The sequence below is a fragment of the Panulirus ornatus genome, chromosome 9 (genome assembly GCF_036320965.1).
Source record: "Panulirus ornatus isolate Po-2019 chromosome 9, ASM3632096v1, whole genome shotgun sequence".
Taxonomy (NCBI): Eukaryota; Metazoa; Arthropoda; class Malacostraca; order Decapoda; family Palinuridae; genus Panulirus; species Panulirus ornatus.
In genome coordinates this window covers 33,552,164-33,576,294 of record NC_092232.1, presented here as the reverse complement: position 1 = coordinate 33,576,294, position 24,131 = coordinate 33,552,164, and the positions used below count along the sequence as shown (strand labels likewise).

The 24,131-nt window shown below is 46.6% G+C and overlaps 1 protein-coding gene across 3 annotated transcripts in view; it reads left to right on the top strand.

Moving 5' to 3' along the window:
- Positions 1-24,131, top strand: part of Lac (septate junction protein lachesin) — a 264,822-nt gene that overhangs the window by 136,735 nt on the left and 103,956 nt on the right. The window contains exon 1 of one of the 3 annotated variants that reach the window (XM_071664995.1): positions 10,735-10,755. The exons of the other annotated variants lie outside the window; for them this stretch is intronic. The gene's annotated coding sequence lies outside the window, so the exon portion shown is untranslated. Of the gene's footprint in view, positions 1-10,734; positions 10,756-24,131 lie in introns of those variants that run through there. 3 annotated transcript variants of the gene reach the window in all.

Below are 24,131 nucleotides of genomic sequence, written 5' to 3'. Positions count from 1 at the left end.
GTGGGAAGGCGAGCACAGAACTAACACTCCAACATGACCAGGAGATGGAAACGGCGTCACACGCATATTACGCGCGACGCTGCCGAGGGTCTGAGGCTCGTGTTCCACGCGTTACGCCCGTGCGTTGTACCACGACCCAGGAGAGAATTTTTTCCTAGCTTCATTTTTTTTCACGTTATCGGGAAAGACATGAGAGGATAGAGAGTTGCAAAGCTTCGACGTGTAGGGGAAGAAGCAGTCATTAAAATGACCTACTCTGGAGTTGCCAACGGCCACACAATAATAATGTGACGCAGTGGCTTGCCGAGTACTGCGTTGGTTTATCTAGCGGTAGACCACATTGTAACGTAGGGCAAGTGGGTCAAGTTCTAAAGTTAGCATGGAACAGTTTATAAGTCGGATTGCTTTCAAGTCATCACTGTCAAGTAAAAGAATGCAGAGCTAAGAGCCACACCAGATGTGAGAGCAGTACTCCACACAAGGACGAATCAATCCCTTGTATGGACGGAGCAAATGTTCTGAGAAAAAGACATTTCGACATCTAAACAGGACTTCCAGTTTCTTAGAGGCAGACTTAACTATTCCTGTAATGGGGTTTCCAAGAACGAGTGGACGTTACAGTAATGCCGAGTATGTTTAATGAGTCATGATGGAGGAATTACAGAACCGCCAAAGGAGAAAGTTGAGGAGTTTTCAATAGACATATGGGTAGAAATTGAATCATCGACAGTAACAAGAGTTCTGGTATTGGAGATCATACAATTCCTCTTCTGAATTACCTCACTGATCAGCCAGCAGTAACACCAGGTTAGGTTCTGCGTCACTTGTCTCCTGAACCTTCGTCACCCGCTGTGATCATGTGCCTCCCGCCTGCAGTTACATCCAAACCCCTGCGGCCCTCAGCAGCGCCAGCGGCCCTCAGCAGGACGATACTCAGCCATCTATCCTGGTCCCCCATCCGGCTCACCCTGGCTCACCCAGACCCAGGTACCGCCCCTCGTCCACCAACCACACTGGGTCTCCCTCACTGCAGCAGACCCAGGTACCGCCGCTTGTCCACCACACTGGGTCTCCATCACTGCAGCAGACCCAGGTACCGCGCCCCGTCCACCACACTGGGTCTCCCTCGCTGCAGCAGACCCAGGTACCGCGCCTTGTCCACCACACTGGGTCTCCCTCGCTGCAGCAGACCCAGGTACCGCGCCCCGTCTACCACACTGGGTCTCCCTAGCTGCAGCATACCCAGGTGCCGCGCCTTGTCCACAACACTGGGTCTCCCTCGCTGCAGCAGACCCAGGTACCGCGCCCTGTCCACCACACTGGGTCTTCCTCACTGCAGCAGACCCAGGTACCGTCCCTCGTCCACCACACTGGGTCTCGCTCACTGCAGCAAACCCAGGTACCGCGCCCTGTCCACCACACTGGGTCTCCCTCGCTGCAGCAGACCCAGGTACCGCGCCTTTTCCACAACACTGGGTCTCCCTCGCTGCAGCAGACCCAGGTACCGCGCCCTGTCCACCACACTGGGTCTCCCTCGCTGCAGCAGACCCAGGTACTGCGCCCCGTCCACCACACTGGGTCTCATCTTTACTCTGTCTCTTCGCTCGTACTTCTTCCCCTGAGTGTCCAGCGCCAGGGTTGTAAAGCTCGATGACAGAAGATGACGACATGATACCCCCACAGCCGCCAAGGGCTGGTATGGGAGGGGACGGCCTCGCTGGTAAATGTGACTTGTTTGCCACGGCTCGCCCTCTCACGTGTCTGCTGACGTAGGTGGTGTGGTACTGCCCGCCTCCTCTGCCTCAGGAGACGCTGTGACGTGTCTTGGCTGAGGTGATATGATTGTGACGTGCCCTGGCTGAGTAAATATGGCTGTGACGTGCCCTGGCTGAGGTGATATGGTTGTGACGTGCCCTGGCTGAGGTGATATGGTTGTGACGTGCCCTGGCTGAGGTGATATGGTTGTGACGTGCCCTGGCTGAGGTGATATGGTTGTGACGTGCCCTGGCTGAGGTGATATGGTTGTGACGTGCCCTGGCTGAGGTAATATGGTTGTGACGTGCCCTGGCTGAGGTAATATGGTTGTGACGTGCCCTGGCTGAGATGATATGGCTGTGACGTGCCCTGGCTGAGGTGATATGGTTGTGACGTGCCCTGGCTGAGGTGATATGGTTGTGACGTGCCCTGGCTGAGGTGATATGGTTGTGACGTGCCCTGGCTGAGATGATATGGCTGTGACGTGCCCTGGCTGAGGTGATGTGGCTGTGACGTGCCCTGGCTGAGGTGATATGGTTGTGACGTGCCCTGGCTGAGGTAATATGGTTGTGACGTGTCCTGGCTGAGGTGATATGGTTGTGACGTGCCATGGCTGAGGTGATATGGTTGTGACGTGCCCTGGTTGAGGTGATATGGTTGTGACGTGCCCTGGCTGAGGTAATATGGTTGTGACGTGCCCTGGCTGAGGTAATATGGTTGTGACGTGCCCTGGCTGAGGTGATATGGTTGTGACGTGCCCTGGCTGAGGTGATATGGTTGTGACGTGTCCTGGCTGAGGTAATATGGTTGTGACGTGCCCTGGCTGAGGTGATATGGTTGTGACTTGCCCTGGCTGAGGTGATATGGTTGTGACGTGTCCTGGCTGAGGTGATATGGTTGTGACGTGCCCTGGCTGAGGTGATATGGTTGTGACGTGTCCTGGCTGAGGTAATATGGTTGTGACGTGCCCTGGCTGAGGTGATCAGCTGGTGAGTGTATGTGGTGATGTAACTACGCAAGTCTTTAGTTTGTTGATGTTGTCACGAATCTTCGCTCCTGAGGAGAACTAGGATCACTAACCAGCAGGTAGTTTGTCTTCGGAGTTGGACATATACTAAGCCACCGCTTCAACAACGACAGACCCTTGTTCTGTTCCGTGGGAGAACGGCGGAGAGGCATTTTTCAGTAGTATAACCATTCCCGCCGTTTTTGCTCTTCATTTCTCCCATTTTGCCAGCATAACTTTGCCGCTCGAACCTAACATGTTTTCCCGCGAATATATCACTCTCCAGCAGCCATCAGTTTCTGTCTTAATAAGGAAATAGACGAATTAGTGGCAACAGCATATGGGAGTTATAATCATCGCGCGTCCGGCAACTTTCCCGGGAAATGGATGAATTATTAGAATTTAGTCATCGTACATCTGCCAACCCCCTCGGCGTGTGGTCAGACTGAAGACAGGATGGCTTCGTTATAGTATACATTGTGACGTGTTACGGTACAGGTGACGGTATGATTTGACGTACGTACTGTTCAGCAGACTGGTACGTACTGTTCAGCAGACTGGTACATAGTGCTAAGCAGACTGGTACGTACTGTTCAGCAGACTGGTACGTACTGTTCAGCAGACTGGTACGTACTGTTCAGCAGACTGGTACGTAGTGCTCAGCAGACTGGTACGTACTGTTCAGCAGACTGGTACGTAGTGCTCAGCAGACTGGTACGTACTGTTCAGCAGACTGGTACGTAGTGCTCAGCAGACTGGCACGTACTGTTCAGCAGACTGGCACGTACTGTTCGGCAGACTGGCACGTACTGTTCAGCAGACTGCTACGTACTGTTCAGCAGACTGCTACGTACTGTTCAGCAGACTGGTACGTACTGTTCAGCAGACTGATACGCACTGTTCAGCAGACTGGTACGTAGTGCTCAGCAGACTGCTACGTAGTGCTCAGCAGACTGGTACGTAATGTTCAGCAGACTGGTACGTAGTGCTCAGCAGACTGGTACGTAGTGTTCAGCAGACTGATACGTACTGTTCAGCAAACTGGTACGTAGTGTTCAGCAGACTGGCACGTACTGTTCGGCAGACTGGTACGTAGTGTTCAGCAGACTGGTACGTACTGTTCAGCAGACTGGTACGTAGTGTTCAGCAGACTGATACGTACTGTTCGGCAGACTGGTACGTACTGTTCAGCAGACTGGTGCGTACTGTTCAGCAGACTGGTACGTACTGTTTGGCAGACTGGTAAGTACTGTTCAACAGACTGGTACGTACTGTTCAGCAGACTGGTACGTACTGTTCAACAGACTGGTACGTACTGTTCAGCAGACTGGTACGTACTGTTCAACAGACTGGTACGTACTGTTCAGCAGACTGGTACGTACTGTTCAACAGACTGGTGCGTACTGTTCAGCAGACTGGTACGTACTGTTCAGCAGACTGGTGCGTACTGTTCAGCAGACTGGTACGTACTGTTCAACAGACTGGTACGTACTGTTCAACAGACTGGTACGTACTGTTCAGCAGACTGGTACGTACTGTTCAGCAGACTGGTGCGTACTGTTCAGCAGACTGGTACGTACTGTTCAACAGACTGGTGCGTACTGTTCAGCAGACTGGTACGTACTGTTCAGCAGACTGGTACGTACTGTTCAACAGACTGGTACGTACTGTTCAACAGACTGGTACGTACTGTTCAGCAGACTGGTACGTACTGTTCAGCAGACTGGTGCGTACTGTTCAGCAGACTGGTACGTACTGTTCAGCAGACTGGTACGTACTGTTCAGCAGACTGGTGCGTACTGTTCAGCAGACTGGTACGTACTGTTCAGCAGACTGGTGCGTACTGTTCAGCAGACTGGTACGTACTGTTCAGCAGACTGGTACGTACTGTTCAGCAGACTGGTACGTACTGTTCAGCAGACTGGTACGTACTGTTCAGCAGACTGGTACGTACTGTTCAGCAGACTGGTACGTACTGTTCAGCAGACTGGTACGTAGTGCTCAGCAGACTGGTACGTACTGTTCAGCAGACTGGTACGTACTGTTCAGCAGACTGGTACGTAGTGTTCTGACTCAGGAGACCTGACAGGAACGCGTCTTGGCCGATGGTGATAACGTGTCCTGCTTCAAGCACGTGATTCTGGCCCACAGCTTGGCCTGGGTCACGTGTCTGATGACGCGTCATGCTTCAGAAAACGGGAATATGTTGAACTTTGATCTAGCGTGGGAAGGTGTTTTGGCTCTCTCTCTCTCTCTCTCTCTCTCTCTCTCTCTCTCTCTCTCTCTCTCTCTCTCTCTCTCTCTCTCTGGTAAATATTAAGTAAATACTGATATTTAACGATCGAGAATCTTCATGTGTATTACCCATGGCCGTACCGAATTTCTGAGTGTAATATTCTCCATGGATTTGAGAGACACTGTCTTGTATACACAGTTTAGAAGATCATGTGGCCAGCTTTCACATGGGCACACTTGGGGAGGGAGCTCTAACTTGGGACTTAAACACTGAATGTCCTGGTCGCTGTCCCCAGTAGGTCCCCACCTGAGCTGGTTGCTGTCCCCAGTAGGTCCCCACCTGAGCTGGTTGCTGTCCCCTGTAGGTCCCCACCTGTGCTGGTTGCTGTCGCCAGTAGGTCCCCACCTGTGCTGGTTGCTGTCCCCTGTAGGTCCCCACCTGTGCTGGTTGCTGTCCCCAGTAGGTCCCCACCTGAGCTGGTTGCTGTCCCCTGTAGGTCCCCACCTGAGCTGGTTGCTGTCCCCTGTAGGTCCCCACCTGAGCTGGTTGCTGTCCCCTGTAGGTCCCCACCTGTGCTGGTTGCTGTCGCCAGTAGGTCCCCACCTGTGCTGGTTGCTGTCCCCTGTAGGTCCCCACCTGAGCTGGTTGCTGTTCCCAGTAGGTCCCCACCTGTGCTGGTTGCTGTTCCCAGTAGGTCCCCACCTGAGCTGGTTGCTGTCCCCAGTAGGTCCCCACCTGTGCTGGTTGCTGTCGCCAGTAGGTCCCCACCTGAGCTGGTTGCTGTCCCCAGTAGGTCCCCACCTGAGCTGGTTGCTGTTCCCAGTAGGTCCCCACCTGTGCTGGTTGCTGTCCCCAGTAGGTCCCCACCTGAGCTGGTTGCTGTCCCCAGTAGGTCCCCACCTGTGCTGGTTGCTGTCCCCAGTAGGTCCCCACCTGAGCTGGTTGCTGTCCCCAGTAGGTCCCCACCTGTGCTGGTTGCTGTCCCCAGTAGGTCCCCACCTGTGCTGGTTGCTGTCCCCAGTAGGTCTCCACCTGAGCTGGTTGCTGTTCCCAGTAGGTCACCATCTGTACTGGTTGCTGTCCCCAGTAGGTCCCCACCTGTGCTGGTTGCTGTCCCCAGTAGGTCCCCACCTGTGCTGGTTGCTGTCCCCAGTAGGTCCCCACCTGAGCTGGTTGCTGTCCCCAGTAGGTCCCCACCTGAGCTGGTTGCTGTCCCCTGTAGGTCCCCACCTGTGCTGGTTGCTGTCCCCAGTAGGTCCCCATCTGAGCTGGTTGCTGTCCCCAGTAGGTCGCCACCTGAGCTGGTTGCTGTCCCCTGTAGGTCCCCACCTGTGCTGGTTACTGCCCCCAGTAGGTCCCCACCTGTGCTGGTTGCTGTCCCCAGTAGGTCCCCACCTGAGCTGGTTGCTGTCCCCTGTAGGTCCCCACCTGTGCTGGTTACTGCCCCCAGTAGGTCCCCACCTGTGCTGGTTGCTGTCCCCAGTAGGTCCCCACCTGAGCTGGTTGCTGTCCCCAGTAGGTCCCCATCTGAGCTGGTTGCTGTCCCCAGTAGGTCGCCACCTGAGCTGGTTGCTGTCCCCTGTAGGTCCCCACCTGTGCTGGTTACTGCCCCCAGTAGGTCCCCACCTGTGCTGGTTGCTGTCCCCAGTAGGTCCCCACCTGAGCTGGTTGCTGTCCCCTGTAGGTCCCCACCTGTGCTGGTTACTGCCCCCAGTAGGTACTCACCTGTGCTGGTTGCTGTCCCCAGTAGGTCCCCACCTGAGCTGGTTGCTGTCCCCAATAGGTCCCCAACCTGTATTGGCTGCTGTCCCCGTTATGTCTATAAATACATATTTCTATGTAACATCAACTTTAGTGTTTTATGTCGTGGTAATGTAGCTATTCCTAGTGTCATAACATGATATCCTCATTGCCACTGCTGCTATGTGGACGGAGTAGATATCAGTACCTGAGCACAGATCACATTTGCCTATCCTCACATGCTATCATCTTAGTACTTCGTAGTACAACTTGTGTACTGATCTCTTCTGCCAGCTTGATATTGTTAGCTGAACTCTCCTCTGCTATGTTACGCCTCACTGCACTGCTTACCGGAGCAAGTGATACAGCGTCAAGGATACTCAAGGTGTGAGTCGCCGACAGATGACGCCCTCACCCAGCACACTGCCGCGCTATCTGGTCAGAGAAAATGTCAGCCAAGTTGTCTTGGTTTGTGATAGCTAGGGACGTGTGATATGCCATTCATTCATTGGAGTTTGAGCTTGATGCAGCTCTTACCAGGGGCAATGACCCCGGGAAAGATGGTGTCTGGTAACCCATTGTTAAAGCTGTATAAGAAAAGTTATGCCACGGGTCGTTTACCCTCCTCATTGACCAACAACCTAATTGTACCAGTAACTGAACACAGTCAACATGATGAATGTCGCCCCATCTCCCAAACGAGTTGCCAGAGCAGAACGTTTGAGAGGAGGGAGCTCAGCAGACTACTACATAGAATCAAAGACCATATGTCACCTAATATTAATGGTTTCACACATGGCAAAAGTGTACAGAACTACTTTCCTAATAGTTCATGAGAATAGACGGCATAAATACACCACATTTCTTGACCAAAAAGCTGCATTTGATTGCCAGTAGGCAAGTTACTTTGACCAAAAAGTTAGCATTAAGTGTAGATGGCCGGCTCCTGAACTGGATACTCTGCTATCTCTTTAGTTGAAAATCCGCTGTGTTGTTTCAAGGCTACAAATGTGAAGTTAAAGACGTAATACTTGGCACTCCTCAAGGTGGAGCACGTAGCTCCACTTTGTTCAATGTACTAATCAATGTATGAACTAAAATCGATCCCACGGGTGTCCCAGAAATATCACAGTTATGCTGATGATATTCTTGTACATACCAAAACATATCGTGAAATACAAACTTTTTTTTTAACTGCATACACACATCCTTGGCTTTATCATTTCTCCAGATAAAACCAAGGTCTTCAATAAACGAATTGTTAAGTGTAGGAGTGGACCATTTAGATTTAAGATTGATGGAAAACCGATTGACAATGTCCCCTCCTTTAAATACCTTGGTGTCTCAGTTTCATGTGCTGCAGTTAGTGTACAAAAACTAAGTCGATAATACATAGATAGATCCTGAGCCCTTAGAGCTATTGCAAATATCAGAATTGTTAAAATGATGTACTTATATTATGTCTCACACTACCACGCACCAGTTTTGGTCCTACACAACAGCAAAGGTATCAACAGACTTGAGAGAAAAAAAAAAAGGCATAATTTAGCCATAGCAATCGTACTTACCTGCCCAAAAGTCCATTAAAGTACTCAACATGCAGATGACCTTGGTATTCCCAGCACTGAAGACAATACTTGAAATCCATCTTATGGTAAAGACTGAACCTTGTGCCTTGTGATCCAGATAATGTTGGCTCTAAATCATTGTTAAACCAGTTATACCATGGTACAAGTGAATCTAAGTGGATCCAAATAACAGCCAACCCCATGACAATATTTGTTGTACATAATTTGTATAAAATTAGGAAGCAGCAGCATTTCCTGCTTCCCTGGCAGATAACTCCCTTTGACCTCTACACCTACTAATCCACCTAAGAATCTAATTACACTTATCCGAGACCAGCGCTCTTGAACATATACAGAAACTCCAGACTGACAACAACATAGCTCAGTGCTTCTATACTGACGGTTCTCGCGACTCAGCCACTGGGAGGACAGGCAGTGCTGCCATTGTGGTCCAGCCCAATGGTAATAGATTAGAAATGTCAGAATAAACGACTGGGTATCTACTTTACCAACTGAATTTTTCGCCATACTAATCGCTCTTGAGCAGGTTGAAATCACTGCCACAGACAGTTTGATTATCACTGATTCTTTATCTTCACTACTTGCTCTAAACACCACGAGATCAGAATGTAACATGCTGGTCTCTGATCCAGACATTATTGCTCAAGGGATTCAAATCAAATTGTTATGGACTGCCTCTCATACAGGCCTCCGTGAGCATGACAAAGCTGATGCTTGAGCCAAACTTGCTCTTAGTAAAGGTGATGATGAAAACAAGTTAGTTAATAGTGGTACGCGTGACCTAGTGTTTGCTGATAACCACGAGGAAAATATAGCACAAGTTCCCAAGTGCACTTTCTTGTAATGATCACATTGTCAGGGGGGATGCAAGAATGAGATAGACGATCTAGAGCAGTCATTTGATATACAGGAAAGAAACGAAGCTGAGACGCTATTGGGAAATAAGTGTTTACCAATGGTTTATATATATATATATATATATATATATATATATATATATATATATATATATATATATATATATATATATATATATATATATATTATCCCTGGGGATAGGGGAGAAAGTATACTTCCCACGTATTCCCTGCGTGTCGTAGAAGGCGACTAAAAGGGGAGGGAGCGTGGGGCTGGAAATCCTCCCCTCGTTATTTTTTTTTTTTAATTTTCCAAAAGAAGGAACAGAGAAGGGGGCCAGGTGAGGATATTCCCAAAAAGGCCCAGTCCTCTGTTCTTAACGCTACCTCGCTAACGCGGGAAATGGCGAATAGTTTAAAAGAAAGAAATATATATATATATATATATATATATATATATATATATATATATATATATATATATATATATATATATATATATATATATATATGTGTGTGTGTGTGTGTGTGTGTGTGTGTGCTTGTATGTATATATACTGTAATGGTTATCTTCATCCCAGTCAGTATAGCTATCTGTTCTATCACATTAACTCAGGCCGCTTACCTGTAACGAAACGGCAGAATTAGTCAGGATGAAGCCATTAGTTTTACCTGAAATTTACTGCTAAATGCACATTTCAGCTCGGAAACAAAGCTTTTAAGTCAATAGAATAATTGTCATACAGTCACTCGCATTGGTAACTCGTTAATACAAAGTTTCCGACGTTGTACGTTGCTAGCGAAACTTTGTTATCTTTATTCACACTTGTATTCACTTTAGGAGCCTCCTTGTGTTGGGTTAACATCCACGCGCTCATCTGACGTGCAGTTAAATTTTTTCGGCTCCCAGGTTTTCAGTTGCTTTGTCAGCTGCGATTAATATTCATCCAATTAATGTTAACCTTCATGAGTTGCCCGTCAATATAATGTGCAAATGACAGTCAACATGGACGCGACAACCCCCCCAAACTTTCACTTCTATTAAATTCAACGTCAGCGCCGCGTGAAATTGGCGGCTGGTGTCGCCATCTTGTGTTACTTAGGCGGGCGCGGACCAATCAGGAGGGAGCGGCGAGGGGACACCGCCCGTCACAACCTGCTGCAGCCGCCTTCCCCCCCAGCGTCGTGGGCTGGGGCTCGTCATGGGATCACTTTCACTAAACTGGTTTCATATCCTGAGTTGTTATGCTGAGTCCGTGGCGCTACCGTGATGTTGTGCGCCTACTGACATGAACTTGTCGAGATATGTTGAATTATAACAAATTTCTCCTCTACCAAGTCACACTTCTTTTTCAAGTTTGACTCTTTTTTTTGTATTTTACAAAGTGATTTATGTTTATTTCTGTCTGGAGTTTTAAATTTTGCTTCCATTTGCAATGTCCTTTCGAAAATAATTGTCTTTTACACGACCGTTTCTCTAATTCAATGTGTGTGTGTGTTGCAGGTAAGGCATAAGGGCGGCCAGCGAGTGAGACAGCTGCGGCTGAGGGCCACCTGGCACGTGAGCCTGAGGTAAGAGGACTCTCCATTCACACTTGAGGGTTGGAGTGACACTTGAGATTGGAGTGTGGAAGCCGCCGCCCCAGGGACTGGAGTGCCCTGGACCTCTGTTCCTGGCCTCCTTCCGCTCCCGCCAAGAGCAAGTGCGGGTAGCCACACTTTTCACTCTAGGGCGGATAGAGAAAAACAGAATTACGAACAAATCGGCCTAAGTATTAGACATGTTACAGCCGCCACGTCTGTGTTCCTCTGTATTAACTACAGCGAACATTCGGAATTCTGATCTCAACGCATTTGCTAGGCGGTCCGTAGCCCAAATGATTTATTAATGTTTTCGTAAGATGTGAAAGATTAGGTTTTATGTGTTTTCCCCTCTAGGAAATATTATTAGCGTCCTTATTCATACTGACAAAGAAAGGGAGAAAAAAATGCGTGCGGGTGAGTGATGTGGGCGCCCCTGATCCTGCCTGATGCCCTGAGAGCAGCCTAGTCCTTGTGCATAACAATGTATGTTGCTGCCAGTCAGCTGCCGCAACTGTCGTACCACCAGCCGAATATTATCGTGCAGTTATTTCCCATTACCGCCCTCCTAACTGCTGGCCAAGGGGACATGATGGTTTGATGTGAATTTTGAGATTGTTTTACTTGTACGAAGAACGTTACATATTATACGAGAGAATTTCTCTTTTTCCTTGCTGTGTGTAATGAGTAATCGTCACGGCTCGCGTTAGTAATCACTGGCATAATCATGTAATTGCTTCAGCGTAAATAATTAGGAGGAACCCTCGGGCATTAACTTGTGGTTCAATGTTGACACCTTCTGTGACAAGAGGCAGTAATCTACCAGCTTTTCGCGGGTTTTGGGACTCCAAACCAGGAGTGATGACCGATCATCTCCAGGAATGTTCTGGGTCCAGTAACGGACCCACCCAATTTTCTCACCAGACGTAGCAATTTCGCACTGAGGAGAAACAGTATATGCAGTCAGGCAATAATTACATTCCAGTGATGGTGCACAACACTTGATCATGGTATTTACCACAAGTAGTGTAGCATTGTTTGTCCTGAGCCGTGACACCATGCACCTAAGTAGCAAACTAATGTGACCTCGAACACAACGGGACGACCTTAGAGCACGATGATACGATGCTTTAGCACAAGGGTACGACTTGTGGGCACGATAACCTGACTTCTGAAAGGTCAATTAATCTCTGGTTATTCATGTTCCTTCACCGAGCCATCGGAATATTCTAGATATCTTAATATGTCTTATTTCTTTGTTACTGCAGTTTCCTTGCACAGCTATTAGAACTCCTGAACATGCTTTTTTTTCGCTATATCCCACTTTAGCAATGTAGCGCAGCGCTAGGAACAGACAAAAGAATGGCCTCACCTCTTCAATTCCACTATCTAGCGGTCATGCATAATACATCGACACCAGAGCTCATCTTCCATAGTGGATGTTGGTGTCTCCCGACAGCCTCATATGCCTTTGGTCAGCCCAACGTCAGCACGTCATTGCAAGTTACTTTCCGTAAATCCCAAAATGTTCTTAGCAGCTACTGCCGTGACGACAGTGTATGAGTATGGACAGGAAAACCTGGATTAGCTCATTAGCTTCGGCTTGTTTTAACTGTAATGCCCGTATCATCTGGCGCAGCAGATGAGAGAAAAATGGTAGCTGTAAATAATAATAAGATGAGGAGACACATGGGTGTCAATGAGCCAGAATAGTCATGTTATAGTGGAGATGATGGTTATCAGGAAGGGAGACGAGAGGAAGGAATACAATGAGCACCAGAGTTAGTGCGATGACCTGCTGTGTTGTCAAGACATTTCATCTTTGATTTGTCTTATTTTCCCCCGTGTGCCATGTCAGTCATTGTAAAGCAAACCTTCACCTCCCCTTGTCTATCATCCACCTCTTCAAAAAGAAACAAGAAATGGAAACCATACAAAACAACACATAGAACAGTCGTCAGCTGGTTAGCAATTACAAGCGCTAACCACCACTTCAGCGAAAGAGAAATACGGTACAGTCCCACCTCATCATGCTCGACACCCACTTATTTACAACAGCACCAGACAGACCCCTCACTACAGCCCGTCAACCCCCAGTAGAAAGCAAAAGCTTTCTCATGTTTTAGCAACATACACTCAGGAGACGTAACTGTGATAAACACATCCACACTATAACAATTTCAAGAATCCCTTCCCATCCCAGTCATAGATTCCACTCTGCCGGACACACCCCTGTGAAATTCACCCTCAGGCATGTATGTGTTATATACCGTCTCCATTATGTACACCAACCATCTTTCCAGCACTACCAACATTAATTCAGTATATCTTAAGACCCCTTCATGCCCCAGATGCAACTGTCACACTGAAGCCATTGAACACCTCCTCAGTTGTTTTTCCGTTCACCCGACAAAGACGTGAGCAGCATCATCCCACCTGATCTGTGGTCCCGTCCGTTGTAGTTCCTGAGCACCACAGGGGAGCCCTGTAGAGGGGGATGCTAAGGCAAGATGGTGAGGGTCACTTGATGATTCGCCCCGAAAACTTCCTTCTCTGTTAAGTTACGTTAGATTTATAACCTAACTTACCTAAGGAAGATGTTTAAGGGGCTGTGAAACCAAAGGTAAGGTTATGATAATCCAAAGGTAAAGTAAGGTAAAAATCAACAAGCGAACGCCAAGTTTTGATACGGGCCTCCCACACTCGCATTTAATGAACAGACCCATTTATTTGTCTGATTTATATCCTTCCTCAATATATTCCTTGTCGGACGTCCATTTCCAAAGCTTATTTTGTGCACGCATTTTTTCCATTTAACTCTGAAATAAGTAATTTTCCTTAATAACAGGATGAAACAACGCTAGCGTGCAGCTCTGAAAACTGCAGCGGAAGTTAATCTCTTGCCCGTAACATGTAGGTACACGGGAGCAGTCAGCACATGGATTAAAACTGATTACGTGACCTCATATCCTTCCCCAGTCAACCGCTAGTCTGTAATCTGTGTAAAGGATTCCATTGCTATTTGTCTTACGAGAAAATGTTTATTCTTCCACGATGATTCATATCTATAATTATGAATCACGTTTTATTTCTTTTGACTGCGTACCACCGCGCTACTAATAACATTTATAGATTTATTTTATGATTCTTGCAAGACTTACGTTTGAAACGTAAAGGAACGATTAATTTAGCCGCCAACAGTCTATTTGTATGATATCAGGAGGGAACAGAAGGCGGAGATTAATGACTCAGTGTACATAACTGTGAGTCATTCATTTTCATAAATCGGCTAACCCCTCACGGTCGGCCAGATCCCCGAGAGGGACGACCATCAGTACACATGTGTGACGCCGCCGCCAGGGGTCCAGCTCAGCGGGTCACACAGGGAAGTGTGACTGACGTTATCATGGCGGTGTATGCAAGGAGACGGCCCGTAGATGATCCACTGTCACAGCCTAATTCGTACTTCCCGCAGCAGGTGCGTCTGTGTTGCTTCTGCTATTGGCTGACTGCCGCAGCCTAGATTATCATACCATGGTGACGGTCACAGCCTAGCCTATCACACTATACTTAATAAGGTCCCAGCCTAGCCTATCACACTATGCTGAAGATAGCAGCCTAGCCTATGTTACCATGCTGAAGATAGCAGCCTAGCCTATGTTACCATGCTGAAGATAGCATCCTAGCCTATGTTACCATGCTGAAGGTAGCAGACTAGCCTATGTTACCATGCTGAAGGTAGCAGCCTAGCCTATGTCGCCATGCTGAAGGTTGTAGTCTAACGTATCATACATGCCGATGGTCGTACCCTTTGCTTATTTACTCCACACTGATTGTCGTAACATAGCATAGTACAGCATGACGACGGTTGTGACAACTTATCACACCATGCTAACGGCCGTGACCTAGCCTATTATACCATGCTGACGGTCGTACCTTAACCCGACTGTCACATCATGCTGACGGTCGTAGCTAATCTTGTCACTCTGTGCTGACGGTTGTAGCTAAGCTTGCCATACTGTGCTGACGGTCGTAGCTAAGCTTGCCATACTGTGCTGACGGTCCTAGAGCTAAGCTTGCCATACTGTGCTGACGGTGGTAGCTAGTCTAGCGTCGTCCTCTCGCATGCTGACGGTCGTAGTGTAGCCTAACACGAAGCTAATCGGTTGTAGTCTAGCTTATTACGCCATATATGACAACGGTCATAGGAGTACTTGTAGACTACATACGTTAACTGTATTAAGTTACTGCTTCGTGTGAGTTTGTTTGAATGTAGTCATTGTCTTTCTGTAGTCACTAGAACGCGAAAATCAGTGACTATGAGAAATAACCTTATAGAACAATAACCCAACGGTCAACGAATGTAATTTGCAAGTACTCCAACCCAGTTGAAGATTGTAGACTCCAAATTAACGTGAATTACAACAGTATGACTACTACATCACTCAGTTGACGCTAAACATTAGAAAACCTCACTCGTCAGCATCTTACTGAAAACACGATGATACTGAAACATTGCCACGATCCTACAAGACTGCAGATAACAGAAGTCAGGTACATAAGAGACTATATAATCCATTCCTAAACCATCAAAGTACAGGACAAGCGATGACTCTACAGTTTTACTCTACCACAATCCAAATGGCCCAAGTCTCTACCTCCGTCGGACCTTCCCAGATGCGGAGACCTCAGGCAAACCCCCTATCCCATGACTTTGACCTCTACCGGCTGCACTGCCAGGCATGAACTCCGAGGGAACGCGGTCCACCAGTCAATATATTATCTACGTCGCCTCTCGTTTGTAACACTTGAAGATATGATTCATTCCTGTTGAATTCTGTATCATCTGCTGTGAATTTAAGTGAAGATAGGCAGTGTTTGCGTGTCCGAAACGTCTCTTATATTTCAAGAATAACGTGAAAATGAATATGACATGTAATTCAAACTTAACCGGATAGATATCAAAATGTGTGGACAGATCTCAAAATTTGAAAATCCAACAGAAACCTAGTAAATGGTCTTTAACAGATAGTGTATATATATATATATATATATATATATATATATATATATATATATATATATATATATATATTATTATTATTATTATTATTTTTTCTATTTTGCTTTGTCGCTGTCTCCCGCGCTTGCGAGGTAGCGAGAGGAAACAGACGAAAGAAATGGCCCAACCCACCCCCATACACATGTATATACATACACGTCCACACACGCAAATATACATACCTATACATCTCAATGTACACATATATATACACACACAGACACACACATATATACCCATGCACACAATTCACACTGTCTGCCTTTATTCATTCCCATCGCCACCTCGCCACACATGGAATACCATCCCCCTCCCCCCTCATGTGTGCGAGGTAGCGCCAGGAAAAGACAACAAAGGCCCCATTCGTTCACACTCAGTCTCTAGCTGTCATGCAATAATGCCCGAAACCACAGCTCCCTTTCCACATCTAGGCCCCACACAACTTTTCATGGTTTACCCCAGACGCTTCACATGCCCTGATTCAATCCACTGACAGCACGTCAACCCCGGTATTCTACATCGATCCAATTCACTCTATTCCTTGCCCGCCTTTCACCCTCCTGCATGTTCAGGCCCCGATCACTCAAAATCTTTTTCACTCCATCTTTCCACCTCCAGTTTGTCTCCCACTTCTCGTTCCCTCCACCTCCGACACATATATCCTCTTGGTCAATCTTTCCTCACTCATTCTCTCCATGTGCCCAAACTATTTCAAAACACTCTCTTCTGCTCTCTCAACCACGCTCTTTTTATTTCCACACATCTCTCTTACCCTTACATTACTTGCTCGATCAAACCACCTCACACCACACATTGGCCTCAAACATCTCATTTCCAGCACATCCACCCTCCTGCGCACAACTCTATCCATAGCCCACGCCTCGCAACCATACAACAATGTTGGAACCACTATTCCTTCAAACATACCCATTTTTGCTTTCCGAGATAATGTTCTCGACTTCCACACATTCTTCAAGGCTCCCAGGATTTTCACCCCCTCCCCCATCCTATGATCCACTTCCGCTTCCATGGTTCCATCCGCTGCCAGATCCACTCCCAGATATCTAAAACACTTTACTTCCTCCAGTTTTGCTCCATTCAAACTTACCTCCCAATTGACTTGACCCTCAACCCTACTGTACCTAATAACCTTGCTCTTATTCACATTTACTCTTAACTTTCTTCTTTCACACACTTTACCAAACTCAGTCACCAGCTTCTGCAGTTTCTCACATGAATCAGCCACCAGCGCTGTATCATCAACGAACAACAACTGACTCACTTCCCAAGCTCTCTCATCCCCAACAAACTCCATACTTGCCCCTCTTTCCAAAACTCTTGCATTCACCTCCCTAACAACCCCATCCATAAACAAATTAAACAACCATGGAGACATCACACACCCCTGCCGCAAACCTACATTCACTGAGAACCAATCACTTTCCTCTCTTCCTACACGTACACATGCCTTACATCCTCGATAAAAACTTTTCACTGCTTCTAACAACTTGCCTCCCACACCATATATTCTTAATACCTTCCACAGAGCATCTCTATCAACTCTATCATATGCCTTCTCCAGATCCATAAATGCTACATACAAATCCATTTGCTTTTCTAAGTATTTCTCACATACATTCTTCAAAGCAAACACCTGATCCACACATCCTCTACCACTTCTGAAACCACACTGCTCTTCCCCAATCTGATGCTCTGTACATGCCTTCACCCTCTCAATCAATACCCTCCCATATAATTTACCAGGAATACTCAACAAACTTATACCTCTGTAATTTGAGCACTCACTCTTATCCCCTTTGCCTTTGTACAATGGCACTATGCACGCATTCCGCCAATCCTTAGGCACCTCACCATGAGTCATACATACATTAAATAACCTTACCAACCAGTCAATAGGCCTCCCGTTCCCTTTAGCCGCCTTTTATGACATGCAGGGAATACGAATGTAGAATTTTCTTCTCTAACACAGGGGTATAAATATCGATATATTTTTTTTTATCTTACCATTATACTTCATCGCCGTCTTCCGCGTCAGCGAGGTAGCACAAGTAAACAGACGAGGAATGGTCCATCCCACCCATAGACGCATATATACATACATATACATTTCAACGTATACATATTCAGACATATACAGATATACACAGGTACATATTCACACTTGCTGCCTTCATCCATTCTCGTCGCCACCCCGCCACACATGAAATAGCATCTTCCCTACTCCAGTGAAGTATATCTAGGAAGAGACAAAAAGGCCACATTCGTTCACACTCAGTCTCTAGTTGTCATGTGTAATGCATCGAAACCACAGCTACCTTTCTACATCCAGGCACCACGGACCTCTCCATGGTTTACCCCACACGCTTCACATGCCCTGGTTCAATCAATTGACAGCACATCGATCCCGGTATACCACATCGTTCCAGTTCACTCTATTCCTTGCACGCCTTTCACCCTCCTGTATATTCAGGCCCTCGATTGCTCAAAATCTTTTTCACTCCATCCTTCCACCTCCAATTTGGTCTCCCGTTTCTTGTTCCCTCCACCTCTGACACATATATCCTTTTTGTCAATCTTTTCTCACTCATTTTCTCCATGTGACCAAACCATTTCAACACACCCCCTTTTGCTCTCTCTACTATCTCGCACCACATTTATATATATATATATATATATATATATATATATATATATATATATATATATATATATATATATATATATATATATATATACAGTAGAAAAGATAAATAGAAATGTACTTTTAGTATCCTTAGCGTCATATTCCTGCATGGTAATGAACTATATGAATGATAGTTTGGGTAATATTAGCTCTGCTTCCCATAGATATTTGCACAGTAACGGTTCCATCGCCTACCACAAATGTCTTGATGCAGTAACACAACCTGTCATCGTTTGAACATCGTCGCACGTTATCAGAAATCCATAGATGCTTCTTATATAAACTCATAGGGAAGGAAGGGAGGGGAGTGTAAATACCGAGTGCAAAAAGATTATATTTACTCTTTTTTTTTTTTCCCCTGTTGCCAACAGTGGAAGGTCTGGTGTGAGTTGGCCACTACATCAGGCCAACGGTCCACTGGCCTTGAGTGATTATTAAGCAAGTTGCTATCACGTTTTATACCGTAACAAAGGAATACGGCAGAGTCTGCTCAGCTTGTGGTATTTGTTGTGGCGTAGGTGGTGTTGCATGTAGTGGCCAGTGGTGTGTGGCATGTGGCGAAGCCTGCCCAGGGAGAGAGACATGCTGGGTTGGTGCAGTGGTGTGTGGAGAAAATTGGAAATGATGGGGTTGATTGTTGTTGCAGAGCTTGCTTAGGATGTGGTAGTATGATGAGGATGTTGGGATGTGGTAGGTGATGATGTGCTAGGATGTGGTAGGTGTTGATGCGGTTGGCTGTGGTAGTATGATGGGAATGTGGTAGGTGATGATGCGGTTGGCTGTGGTAGGTTGATGAGGATGTAGTGGCTGTTGTAACGGATGGCAGGCAGTGTGGGTCTCCTGTGGTAAGATAAGTGTACACCTGATGGGTTTATGGTCGTGTTTTTTCGGGTGTTGTGGCCGCTGCTGTGACGCAGTCAGCAGCTTGTCTAGTGTTGGTATGACTGGTTAGGGAGTTTGCCTGGGGTGTGGTCGCAGTTGACGTAACGTTGTTGAGCTAGGATGTTATGTTTGTTATTGTGGGTTATGCTTGATGTTGACAAGAACATGATGGTTGCTAGTGAGGGAGGCTTTAGGAGAGGTGGCCTTGGCTATGGTAAGTAGTGAGTGGGTTATAGTGGAATGTGCCTGAGTGGGATGTTATAGGTGACCATGGCACGAGTTATAACTTAAAACATTCCTTGCGTTCATTTGATGATAGTGTTATGTATGGTTGTATGGTCGCTAAGGTCTTGCCTGGTATAATATATGGTTGCTAAGGTCTTGCCTTGTATAATATATGGTTGCTAAGGTCTTGTCTGGTATAATATATGGTTGCTAAGGTCTTGTCTGGTATAGAGTAATGTATGGCTGCTAAGGTCTTGTCTGGTATAATGTATGGTTGCTAAGGTCTTGTCTGGTATAATGTATGGTTGCTAAGGTCTTGCCTGGTATAATATATGGTTGCTAAGGTCTTGCCTGGTATAATATATGGTTGCTAAGGTCTTGTCTGGTATGATATATGGTTGCTAAGGTCTTGTCTGGTATAGAGTAATGTATGGTTGCTAAGGTCTTGTCTGGTATAATGTATGGTTGCTAAGGTCTTGCCTAGTATAATGTATGGCTGCTAAGTTCTTTCCTGGTATAGAGTAATGTATGGTTCCTTCGGTCCTGCCTGGTATCGGGCTGGTGTATGGTGCTGCGTCCCGGCGGGCGCTGTGGGGGCACAAAGGACGCGTTACCATAGCCGAGTGGGCGCGACGTTCACCCTATACACAACTATTCAGGCGAAATGATCCACTCCCCCTAGGCTGGCAATGACCCCAGGGGGGCAGCCAGTACTGGTTAGGGGAGCTACCTGATTTTTAAGACCGAAGTATTTTGGATATCAATGAACGGCAAAGGTTTTGTGTGTGTGTTGACTCTCTGACCCGTTCATCTCTTCGGTTTAGTTCACTAAGTCTCGTTGAATATTTGTATAGACAGCCTAGACCATAACCCCATCCCCCCATCTTTCCTAGGAGAACAGTCGAACCTTCGTTTATCACAACTCGTTGAACCGTCAGCAACATACGGCCAGGATAGGGAGAGACCGCCATTGATCAGGTTATGATGGACCAAGCTCCGCCCCTCCGGTTTGGATAACTGATGAGCAGTTTACGTTGAGATGAGTCCGCTGGCTGCCTCAGGCCCCATGCTCACCTCCCGTGATCCTGGGGTGTGAGGAACACCCCGGCAGCCACACGTGTGGCACTCAGCAGTCTGCAAGCTGAGTGCAGCTCTTGGTAGGCTCCTGAGACTAAACCTTTTGTCTGTATATTAAGTGCAGCATTCGGTATCCTGTATTGAGTAGTGTTGATAGTAGCCAAAGGATCACTACACCTAGTAGAAGAAGCCTAAGTGATTGCATTTCAAGAAGCCTAGTAGTGCCATAGTTCCTGGTAGCCTAGGAATATTTCAGTAACCCAGTTTTGCCTTAGTTCCTGGTTACCTTAGTAGCAGCGTATCTAAAAAGCCTTAGAGATATGTAGCCCCTGGTAGCCGTCTTCAGTTTAACTCTCACCGTTATGGGTCGAGGAAGTACCTGCCATTAGCTAAATGAAAGTTTCCTTTTGTAGCCTGGCTTGATTGAAGCTCTCCTGAACCTAATTTGTTTAATATCCGTTATCTGAGCGTACATCTCTCGGTTGCTTACTAACCCTTGCAGCTTGGCCTAACTTTAGCCCTTAATATTAACTAAGTTCGTTTCGTTACCGGAAGCTTCGTCCAGATGTACTCCTGGCATCCTGTGTAGGCCAAGTAGACTGCGTTAGGCGTAGTCCTTAGTAGCTTGTGTGTGATGCGTAGCCCCCACAGCCTGGCGGATGTGTACCTCTCACTGCTGGTAAAAAGCGCCGATGGCTATCCTCGCAGCGAGGCTATCGGGCAGCGATCACTCATTGTGCCCTGGAGGAGAACCGGATCGTTTTCACTCTTGAGGGCCGGGCCAGCTGCCCCACCGCGGGTGGCTTTGATTGATCCTCCTCTGGATCTCACAGTCGATGTTTAATCACGACAAGAATAAAATGCGCTAGACATATAAGCACTTTTAATGCCGGGTGATCCAGTTTAAATAAAGGCGTGGTAGCGGATCCTTGCCTCCCCCCTAACCTTGTCATCTGCCGTCCTGCACAGCCAGCCGTCCGAGCCCTCACCACTACACCGATGATATCATTGCCTGATATCGTCGGCGTCTTTCTACCCCCATCAGTACCAAACAATAAACTGGAACAAATGGAGTTTTTCTGGCCTCGTTTAGGCCCGCTTATCTGGCCCGAGAAGGACATTTAAAATCATTTGACTGGGATTGTTGCCATTCTGTGTCAGGATGAGCGTGGATCAGTACTGGTCAGTATATAGCAGAAATGTGTTCACGTGTCTTGGCTCACAACTAGCAAGTCCTCTAGGTTCTCCTTTGTAGGTGCCAATAACCCTTAACTCCCCTTCAAGGGCGCCTTCCCTCTTCAGTCCTGGGGGTATTGTCTCCGCCGTCCCTCACCCCCCGCTCACTCCTGCTGGTGAGGCCCCGTCGGTCAGGCCACCCTCACCTCAAGCCATCACCATTAATGGTATGTCAAATATAGGAATCCTAAAGCTCGAGGCGCATGATTATTTGTTACAAAATTGTATAAGAACATCACTTGAGGCGTCTTGCTCTGTTGCACAAAGAAATTTGGTCTTAACTAGAGCTGTGGTAATGGTTGCACAATGAAAGACTTAACTGTTGTATATTTTACATAGATCATGAATCCCAATTTCTTTTTTAAGAATTTTGCGCGCGTGTGTGTGTGTGTGTGTGTGTGTGTGTGTGTGTGTGTGTGTATATATATATATATATATATATATATATATATATATATATATATATATATTTTTTTTTTTTTTTTTTTTTTTTTTGCCGCTATCTCCCGCGTTTGCGAGGAAGCGCAAGGAAACAGACGAAAGAAATGGCCCAACCCACCCCCATACACATGTATATACATACGTCCACACACGCAAATATACATACCTACACAGCTTTCCATGGTTTACCCCAGACGCTTCACATGCCATGATTCAATCCACTGACTGCACGTCAACCCCGGTATACCACATCGATCCAGTTCACTCTATTCCTTGCCCTCCTTTCACCCTCCTGCATGTTCAGGCCCCGATCACACAAAATCTTTTTCACTCCATCTTTCCACCTCCAATTTGGTCTCCCACTTCTCCTCGTTCCCACCACCTCCGACACATATATCCTCTTGGTCAATCTTTCCTCACTCATTCTCTCCATGTGCCCAAACCATTTCAAAACACCCTCTTCTGCTCTCTCAACCACGCTCTTTTTATTTCCACACATCTCTCTTACCCTTACGTTACTTACTCGATCAAACCACCTCACACCACACATTGTCCTCAAACATCTCATTTCCAGCACATCCACCCTCCTGCACACAACTCTATCCATAGCCCACGCCTCGCAACCATACAACATTGTTGGAACCACTATTCCTTCAAACATACCCATTTTTGCTTTCCGAGATAATGTTCTCGACTTCCACACATTCTTCAAGGCTCCCAGGATTTTCGCCCCCTCCCCCACTCTATGATCCACTTCCGCTTCCATGGTTCCATCCGTTGCCAGATCCACTCCCAGATATATAAAACACTTTACTTCCTCCAGTTTTGCTCCATTCAAACTTACCTCCCAATTGACTTGACCCTCAACCCTACTGTACCTAATTACCTTGCTCTTATTAACATTTACTCTTAACTTTCTTCTTTCACACACTTTACCAAACTCAGTCACATGCCATGTTTCTCACATGAATCAGCCACCAGCGCTGTATCATCAGCGAACAACAACTGACTCACTTCCCAAGCTCTCTCATCCCCAACAGACTTCATACTTGCCCCTCTTTCCAAAACTTTTGCATTTACCTCCCCAACAACCCCATCCATAAACAAATTAAACAACCATGGAGACATCACACACCCCTGCCGCAAAGCTACATTCACTGAGAACCAATCACTTTCCTCTCTTCCTACACGTACACATGCCTTACATCCTCGATAAAAACTTTTCACTGCTTCTAACAACTTGCCTCCCACACCCTATATTCTTAATACCTTCCACAGTGCATCTCTATCAACTCTATCATATGCCTTCTCCAGATCCATAAATGCTACATACAAATCCATTTGCTTTTCTAAGTATGTCTTACATACATTCTTCAAAGCAAACACCTAATCCACACATCCTCTACCACTTCTGAAACCACACTGTATATATATATATATATATATATATATATATATATATATATATATATATATATATAAACACAAAATGCTTGATCGTTGTTTCCTGCGTTAGCAAGGCAGCGCCAGATATATACGAAAAAAAGGCCGCATCCGCTCACATCCATTTTCTCGTTGTTATGTGTAATCACAGCTCCCTACCTACAACCAGGCCTTACAGACTTTTCCATTGTTTACCCCGGACGCTTCACATGCCCTGGGTTAGTCCAGTGGCAGCACGTCCATCCCAGTATACCACATCGTTTTAATTGATTCTATCCCTTGCACGCCTTTCACTCT